We start from the raw sequence: 7876 nt of genomic DNA, 5'->3' as shown, positions 1-7876 counted from the left end.
AACACTGGGGGATCCCTATGGGAAATTTTCATGAACCAGGACTGGACATATCATATATCACTTCTGCCCACATTCTATTGACCAGAAGCCAGTCACATGGCACCCACTTAACAATTGTAAGAGAGGCTGTGGAATGTATTCCAGCCATTGTGTGGACAGAGGAAAAGGAGGCAGGAACTATTTAGTACATAGTAGTCTCAGCCACACAGATACACAACTTAGAGAAAATCTCACACATACGAACAAAGAGATATAAAAGGATATTCAATACAGCATTGTCTGAAAATGCAAATGGCCAGAAAAACCTAAATATCTAATAGCACAAGTCTGAACTGAAAACAGACTTCTTAAGAAGTGCACACCATAAAGCAAAAACTTAGTGGATTTGATAGCATTAAAATACCAGTGAAAACGTTAAAAGAAGAATCAAAGACCAGGAAAAGATATTTATAACATCTAACCTTAAAAACATGCTTGAGAGTAAAAGAGGGCCCTTTTAATACTTAGGGTAGGACAATAGGCATAAATTTGCCATATAGTCACCTTATCTAAACCCAATAAGGTATTAATGACTAGAAAATTAACAGAACCCTACAAATCAATAAGATGTCTGGGCATGGTGGCTAATGCCTGTAATCCTAACACTTCAGGAGGCCAAGGCAGGAGTATTGCTTGAGCCCAGGAGTTTGAGACCAGCCTAGGTGACAGGGCGAGAACCTGTCTCTGTAAAAAAATAAAAAATTAGCTGAATGTGGTGGTGCACACATACTTGTGGTTCCAACTACTCAAGAGGCTGAGGTGAGAGGATTGCTTGAGCCTAGGAGGTTGAGGTTGTAATAAGCCATGTTCATACCACCATATCCCATCTTGGGCAAGAAAGCAAGTCTCTGTCTCCAAAAAAAATTTTTTTAAATAAAATTTAAAAATAAAATACAGGAAACCCAATAGGAAAGATTGGAGAGGAAAACTGAGTGACTAGTTAGTATTTGATAAACTGTTTAACAGAAACAACAGTTATAAAAATGCAAAACAGGAAATACTTTGCACCCATCAGATTTGCAAAAATCACAAGGTCAGATAATATTAAGTGGCCATTAGGATAGACTGACTATCCTCACCCTATGTATCTCTTAACCTATATCCTTTGTAATATTCTTTATAATAAACTGGTAAACTGCATAACTGTGATTCTCCTAGACAACGATGGTAATCATCTCCCTTCCTGGGGGCAGCTGCACACAAAGTCGGTATAAAGTGAGAAAAGTAATACCAATATGTTAAGAAAACTGTGAACAAATTGTCTTCAGTGAAGCAAGATGAAGAAAGAAAAAAAGTGGAAAATTAGAAGTTGCTCTCAGAGGCAGACCCAGCACAGGAGAGGTGTCACCTGTAATGGCTTTCCTTGTGACTGAGGGTCATGAGATGGGATGCTAAAACCAAGCAACATTGTGAAGCTATAGCTCATAAGAGGAGTTGATGACTTAGGGAGAGGCCAGGTTCCGGCTGAGCCATCCTGATAGCAATGGTAAAGAGTCTTGTGAAAATAGTGTATGATTTGGATGTAAACAAGCCTGTGTTCAAAACCCTCTTCTGTAAAGAGAAGAACACTGCACCCACCTCTCCCAGTCATTTGGGGGTTAAATCAAAAACCATGAAAAGTGTATTGTACAAGGTCATATGGAGTAACTGTGCAGAATGGCACTCTTGTCCAGCAAAAGAAGAAAGGCCAAGTTCAAGGCAGAAATAACCTGTTTGAAGGTAGTGATGTGCTGTTGAGACAAAGAGAACTATAGGGGCTGAGACTGGAGAGTGTAGAATTGGAGAGAGGTGAGCTGCAGTTAGCAGCCTCTAACCGAAGGTCATTCACCTATTCTGGGTCATGGGAGAAGTTGAGAATCTGCAGATGGCGAAACTAGAGAATTTCCAAAACAGACATGAAGAGCCTGAAACACACAGCTCGAATTCCCTTCAGGTCGTTTGCTGAATTGGGAGTGTATGAAGCTAAAAAAACAGAAGTAGAAAGCCTCTGATAATTGTCAGAGTTTTCAGCAGTTTTAGAAGATGAAAATAGGAATTCAAGACCTGCCAAAGAAGGGGCCCAGGTGAATACACTAGGCTAACAGTCAGGCCAAGGATGGATGGTGACCTGACCTCATTACCATATTGAAAATTGAATTGAGATGGATCATGACCAAAATGCAAAAGGTCAAACAATAAAACTTCTAAAAGAAAACAGGAAAAAAACTATTCGTGGTCTTGGTGTAAAATTTCTTTTTTTTCCTCCAAGTTTAAAAAATATAATACTCTACTTTGCTTTAAAAACATTTCAACTTTCTGAGAGAAATTAAAACTACGTATTAGGAGTAGGCTAGAGGTTGTCTGGGGAGAAGAGGTGGCTAAAACTGCACGGGGTGTGAATGGGAGCTTGTCATCCTGGGTAGTTGTCACCTAAGTGTGTTCACTTTGTGAAAACTCATCACACTCTATGCTGTTGTATGCTCACTCTATATACACTCTTTTGTATTTGTTATTTTACGCTTCAATAAAAACATTAATATGAAAAAAGTGTGCATTTACCACATGACCCAATCATTCCATTTCTGGATTTACAGGCATACCTTGGAGATATTGTGGGTTTGCTTCCAGGCTCCCACAATAAAGTGAATATTGCAATAAAAGAAGTCACTCAACTTTTTTTATTTCCCAGTGCATATAAAAGTTTTGTTTATACTCTACTGTAGTCTATGAAGTGTGTAATGTCATTATGTCTAGAAAACAAGGTACAGACTTTGTACAAAAATATTTTATTGCAAAAAATGCTAATAATAATCTCGACTTTAGCAAGTTATAATCTTTTTCATGGTAGGTCTTGCCTCGATGTCGATGGCTACAGACTGTTCAGGGTGGTGACCGCAGAATTGTAGGGTGGCTGCAGTCATTCCTTAAAATAAGACAACAATGAAGTTTGCTGCATGGATTGACTCTCAATTTCCTGAATGATTTCTCTGTAACATGAAATACTGTTTATTAGCATTTTACCTACAATACTTTTAAAATTGAAGTCAGTCTTCTCATATCTTGTCACTGCTTTATGAACTAAGTTTATGAGATATTCTAGATCCTTTGTTGTCATTTCAACAATGTTCACAGCATCTTCATCAGGAATAGATTCCACCTCAAGAAACTACTCTTTGTTCATTAAAGTTTTATCATGAGATTGTAGTAATTCAGTTACATTTTCCAGTTCCACTTCTTTTTTTTTTTTTTTTTGAGACGAAGCTTCACTCTTGTTGCCCAAGCTGGAGTGCAATGGCGTGATCTCAGCTCACTGCAAACCTCTGCCTCCCAGGTTCGAGTGATTCTCCTGCCTCAGCCTCCTGGGTAGCTGAGATTACAGGTGCCCGCCATCACACCCAGCTAATTTTTGCATTTTTAGTAGAGATGGGGTTTCACTATGTTGGTCAGATTGGTCTCAAACTCCTGATCTCAGGTGATCCATCTGCCTCGGCCTCCCAAAGTCCTGGGATTACAGGAGTGAGCCACCGTGCCTGACCTCCACTTCTAATTTGAGCTCTCTTGCTGTTTCCATATTTGCAGTTACTTCCTCCACTGACATCTTGAATTCCTCAAAGTTATCCATGAGGGTCGGAATCAACTTCTTCCAAATTCTTGTTAATGTTGATATTTTGACTTTCTCATGAATCATGAATGTTCTCAATAACATCTAGAATGGTGAATTCCTTCCAGAATGGTTTCAATTTACTTTTCCCAGATGCAGCAGATGAATCACTATCTATGGCAGCTATAGCTTTAGGAAATGTATTCCTTAAAGAATAAGACTTGGAAGTTGAAATTACTCCTGGATGCATGGGCTGGAGAATGAATGCTGTGATGAAAAAAACATTAATCTCCTTGTACATCTCCATCAGAGCTCTCAGACGACCAGGTACACTGTCAATGAGTAGTAATCTATGGAAAGTAATATTTTTTTCTGAAGAGTAGGTCTTAACAGTGGGCTTAAAATATTCAGTAAACCATAGTACTAACAGATGTGCTGTCAGCCAGGCTTTGTTCTTCCATTTGTTGAACAGAAGCAGAGTAGATTTAGCATAATGCTTAAGAGCCCTAGGATTTTTTGAATGGTATACGGGCATTGGGTTCAACTTAAAGTCACTAGCTTCATTTGTCCCTAAAAAGTGAGTCAGCCTGTTGTTTGAATCTTTGAAGACAGACATTTAACTTCTCCACTCTAGGGGAGTGGTGGCTGGTTTGATTTTCTATGCAGACCACTCAAACTTTCTCCATATCAGCAATAAAACTGTTGCTCTTTCTTATTCTTCATGTGTTCACTGAAGTAGCACTTTTCATTTCCTTGAAGAATTTTTTCCTTTGAATTCACAACTAACTGTTTGGCTAACTGCTGAGCTATCTGTTTGGTGCAAGAGGCCTAGTTTTGGCTTATTTCAGCTTTCAACGTACCTTCCTCATTAAGCTTATTCATTTCTAGCTTTTGATTTAAAGTGAGAGGTGTGTAACTCTTCCTTTCACTTGAAGAGTGAGATACCATTGTAGGGTTATAAACTGACTTAATTTCAATATTATTGTGTCTCAGGTAATAGGGAGGCCTGAGGGGAGCTGTGAGAGTTGAGGGGACATCCAGTTGGTGAAGTAAGCGTATTTATAGATTAAGTTTGCTGCCTTCTATGGGCACAGTTCATGGCACCAAAACAATTACAATGGCAACATCAAAGATTACTGATCACAGATCACTACAACAGGTATAATAATAATGAAAACATCTAATATATTGCAAGAATTACGAAACTGTGACACAGAGATGCAAAGTGAGTACATGCTGTTGAAAAAATGGCACTGATAGACTTACTTGACACGGGGTCGCCACAATATTGTGTTGAGAAAAACACAGTATCTGCAAAGTACAATAAAGTGACATTCAATAAAATGAGACATACCCATATGCTGTAAAGAGATATATATGAGAATATGTCACTGTAGCAAGAGTTGGAGGCAACCTAAGTGCTCACTACTAAAGGAATAGAGAAATCAAATATGATGGCTACACTTTGTGGAGTACCATGAAGCAGTTAGAAGCAATGACTTACTGGATGAACATGCATATCAGGGAAGATCTTAAAAATGGAATGATGATTTTTAAAAATAAAGTTACAGAATGAAATTGATAGCACCCCATTTATTGCCTATTTAAAACACATACATGGCTGGGTGCAATAGCTCACACCTGTAATCCCAGCACTTTGGGAGACTGAGGTTGGAGGATTGCTTGAGTCCAGGAGTTCGAGAACTGCCTGGGCAACATAGCAAGGCCCTGCCTCTACAAAAATTAGCTGGGCATTGTGGTACCTGCCTGTAGTTCCAGCTGATTTGGAGGCTGTGGTGGGAGGATTGCTTGAGCTCGGTAGCTAGAGGTTGCAGTGAGCTGAGATTGTGTCACTGCACTCCAACCTGGGGGACAGAACACTCTGTCTCTAAAAACAGAAATAAAAATAAAAACATGGGTCCCGTCCATGCGGGGTCAGGGCCTGCGGCACGCACAGGAAGCAGCACAGCTCTGCACAGGAGGTGATGGCACCACTGACCATCCAGGTCCCTGCAGAATGGTGTCAGAAAAACGTTTTGCCCCTTCAAGACTCAGGAGGATGAAAGTAATCACTTGTGAAATAGCCTGGCATGACAAAAGCCTGTGTACAACCTCGACTTCCAGCATGGGACTGCTGGGAGGACGCACAGACTGGTGTCTGCAGGCGTGCACTCTGCTGTCAGGATCTGGAAGGTAGAAAAGGGACCAGATGGAAATGCCATTGTGGAATTTTTGTCCAATCTTGCTCATCATACCAAAGCCATCAATGTCCTGCACTTTTCTCCAACTAGGGAAATTTTAGCATTGGGAGGAGATGATGCTGTCATCCAGTTGTAGAAGGTGAATGATAACAAGGAGCTGGAGCAGATCGCTTTTCAGGATGAGGACCAGGCCCAGCTGAACAAGAAAAACTGGACGATTGTGAAGACTCTACGGGGCCACTTAGAAGATGTGTATGATATTTGCTGGGCAACTCATTGGAATTTAATGGCTTCTGCCTCTGTGGATAACACAGCCATCATATGGGATGTCAATAAAGGACAAAAAATATCGATTAACATAACATAAAAGTTACGTCCAAGGAGTAAACTGGGACCATTTAAGTCAATATGTTGCTACTCTGAGCTGTGACAGGGTGCTGTGGGTATACAGTATACAGAAGATGTGTGTGGCTTTTAATGTTTCGAAGATACTATCTGGAATAGGGGCTGAAGGAGAGGCAAGAAGCTACTGGATGTTTCACGATGACAGCATGAAGTTGTTCTTCCGTAAACTGAGTTTCACTCCCGATGGGTCTTTGCTTCTCACACCAGTTGGATGTGTGGAATCTGGTAAAAATGTAATGAACACCACTTACATTTTCTCCAGGAAGAATCTTAAAAGGGCCATCGCTCATCTTTTCTGGGTCCTGGAAAAGCCACTCGTTGTTGGCAGCTGTCTGGTCTACTTTGAACTGAGGCCGGTGGTGGAAACAGGTGTGGAGCTGATGAGTCTGCCCTACTGCCTGGTATTTGCTGTGGCTTAGGAGGACTCTGTGCTTCTGGACACCCAGGAGTCCTTCCCTTTTGGTTACATGTCTAATATACATTACCACACCTCCAGTGACATTTCATGGTCTAGCGATGGTGCCTTCCTGGCCATTTCTTCCACAGACAGTTACTGCTCATTTGTAACATTTGAGAAAGGCGAACTTGGAATTCTTTTAAAAGAGAAGTCAGTTTTGAGCATGAGAACTCCTGACATGCAAAGAAAACCAAGAGTCAGACACACCGAGGGTCTTTGTCAGGATCCAGACCAGTAGAGGGAACGACTGCCAGCAGAACCCAAGATCCCAGCAACCCCTGCTCGACCCCACCTCAGGCCAGACAGGCCCCAGCCCCAACAGCCATCAGGGACTCTCTCTCTATCATTCTGCTGTCAAAAGCTCCTTGCTGAGGCCTTCGGAGGAGAAGATCCTGCCGCCCAGTAGTTAAAACACAAAAGCCCACCCATCCCGGAGGGTCACTCTGAACACATTGCAAGCCTGGAGCAAGACAACACCCTGGAGAATAAACTTAATACCCTTAAAGACAGACACTCCACCAAAGTCTGTACCAATCAATGTAATTTCCACCCCTTCTGCAGAAGAATTTGGTAAGAGACGCTCAGGGCAGTCCCTCAGAGCTAAAGCAGCCCAGACGCAATGAAAACAAAGGGGGCACTGAAAGTCTGGACCCTTGATGGGACCTTGGCTTCTGCTTAAAGCCTTCTAAGCCTCTCATGTGTGCAATGAGGTAGTGAAGCTGGAGATGCCTGAGACCAGTCTCTTCCACGGAGCGGGACAGATGCTGTAAATGGATTTCCGTAACAGAAGTGATGTGTACTGATTTTTCTCCAGAAATATGGATGCTGTCTTATTCAGTATCCATTTTTAACTTGGGGATGTGAACATTTTCACATACTGAATCCTCTTTTTCATGAGTCTCTGAAACTGGAGCAGTTTAACATTATCCAGTGTGAAAATCAACGCGTCCTCCCTGACATCCTTGTGAAAGTATAGACACTTCATGGAGGGACCCCTTTTAAAGTTAGAATTAGGAAGATGAGAAAGTAATTTGCGATTTTACTCTGTTGAATTTTAGAGTATTTGAAGTAATTGTTAGATTTTGCTTCTAAGGAGTTGATTGATTAAACTTTGGAAGGTTAAAAAATAAAATAAATAAACACACATACATTGTAGAGTTCTCTAGAGGGACAGAACTAATAGGATAGACAGAT

The 7876-nt window shown here is 41.1% G+C and overlaps 1 pseudogene; it reads left to right on the top strand.

Moving 5' to 3' along the window:
* Window positions 1-5678: 5678 nt before the first annotated feature.
* On the top strand, window positions 5679-7339 carry LOC105519494 (annotated as a pseudogene).
* The last annotated feature ends 537 nt before the right edge of the window (window positions 7340-7876 follow it).

This window comes from Colobus angolensis, unplaced genomic scaffold (assembly GCF_000951035.1).
Source record: "Colobus angolensis palliatus isolate OR3802 unplaced genomic scaffold, Cang.pa_1.0 Scaffold35, whole genome shotgun sequence".
Taxonomy (NCBI): domain Eukaryota; kingdom Metazoa; phylum Chordata; class Mammalia; order Primates; family Cercopithecidae; genus Colobus; species Colobus angolensis.
Note: the sequence above shows the minus strand (reverse complement) of the source record. Positions and strands in the feature narration are given on the sequence as shown.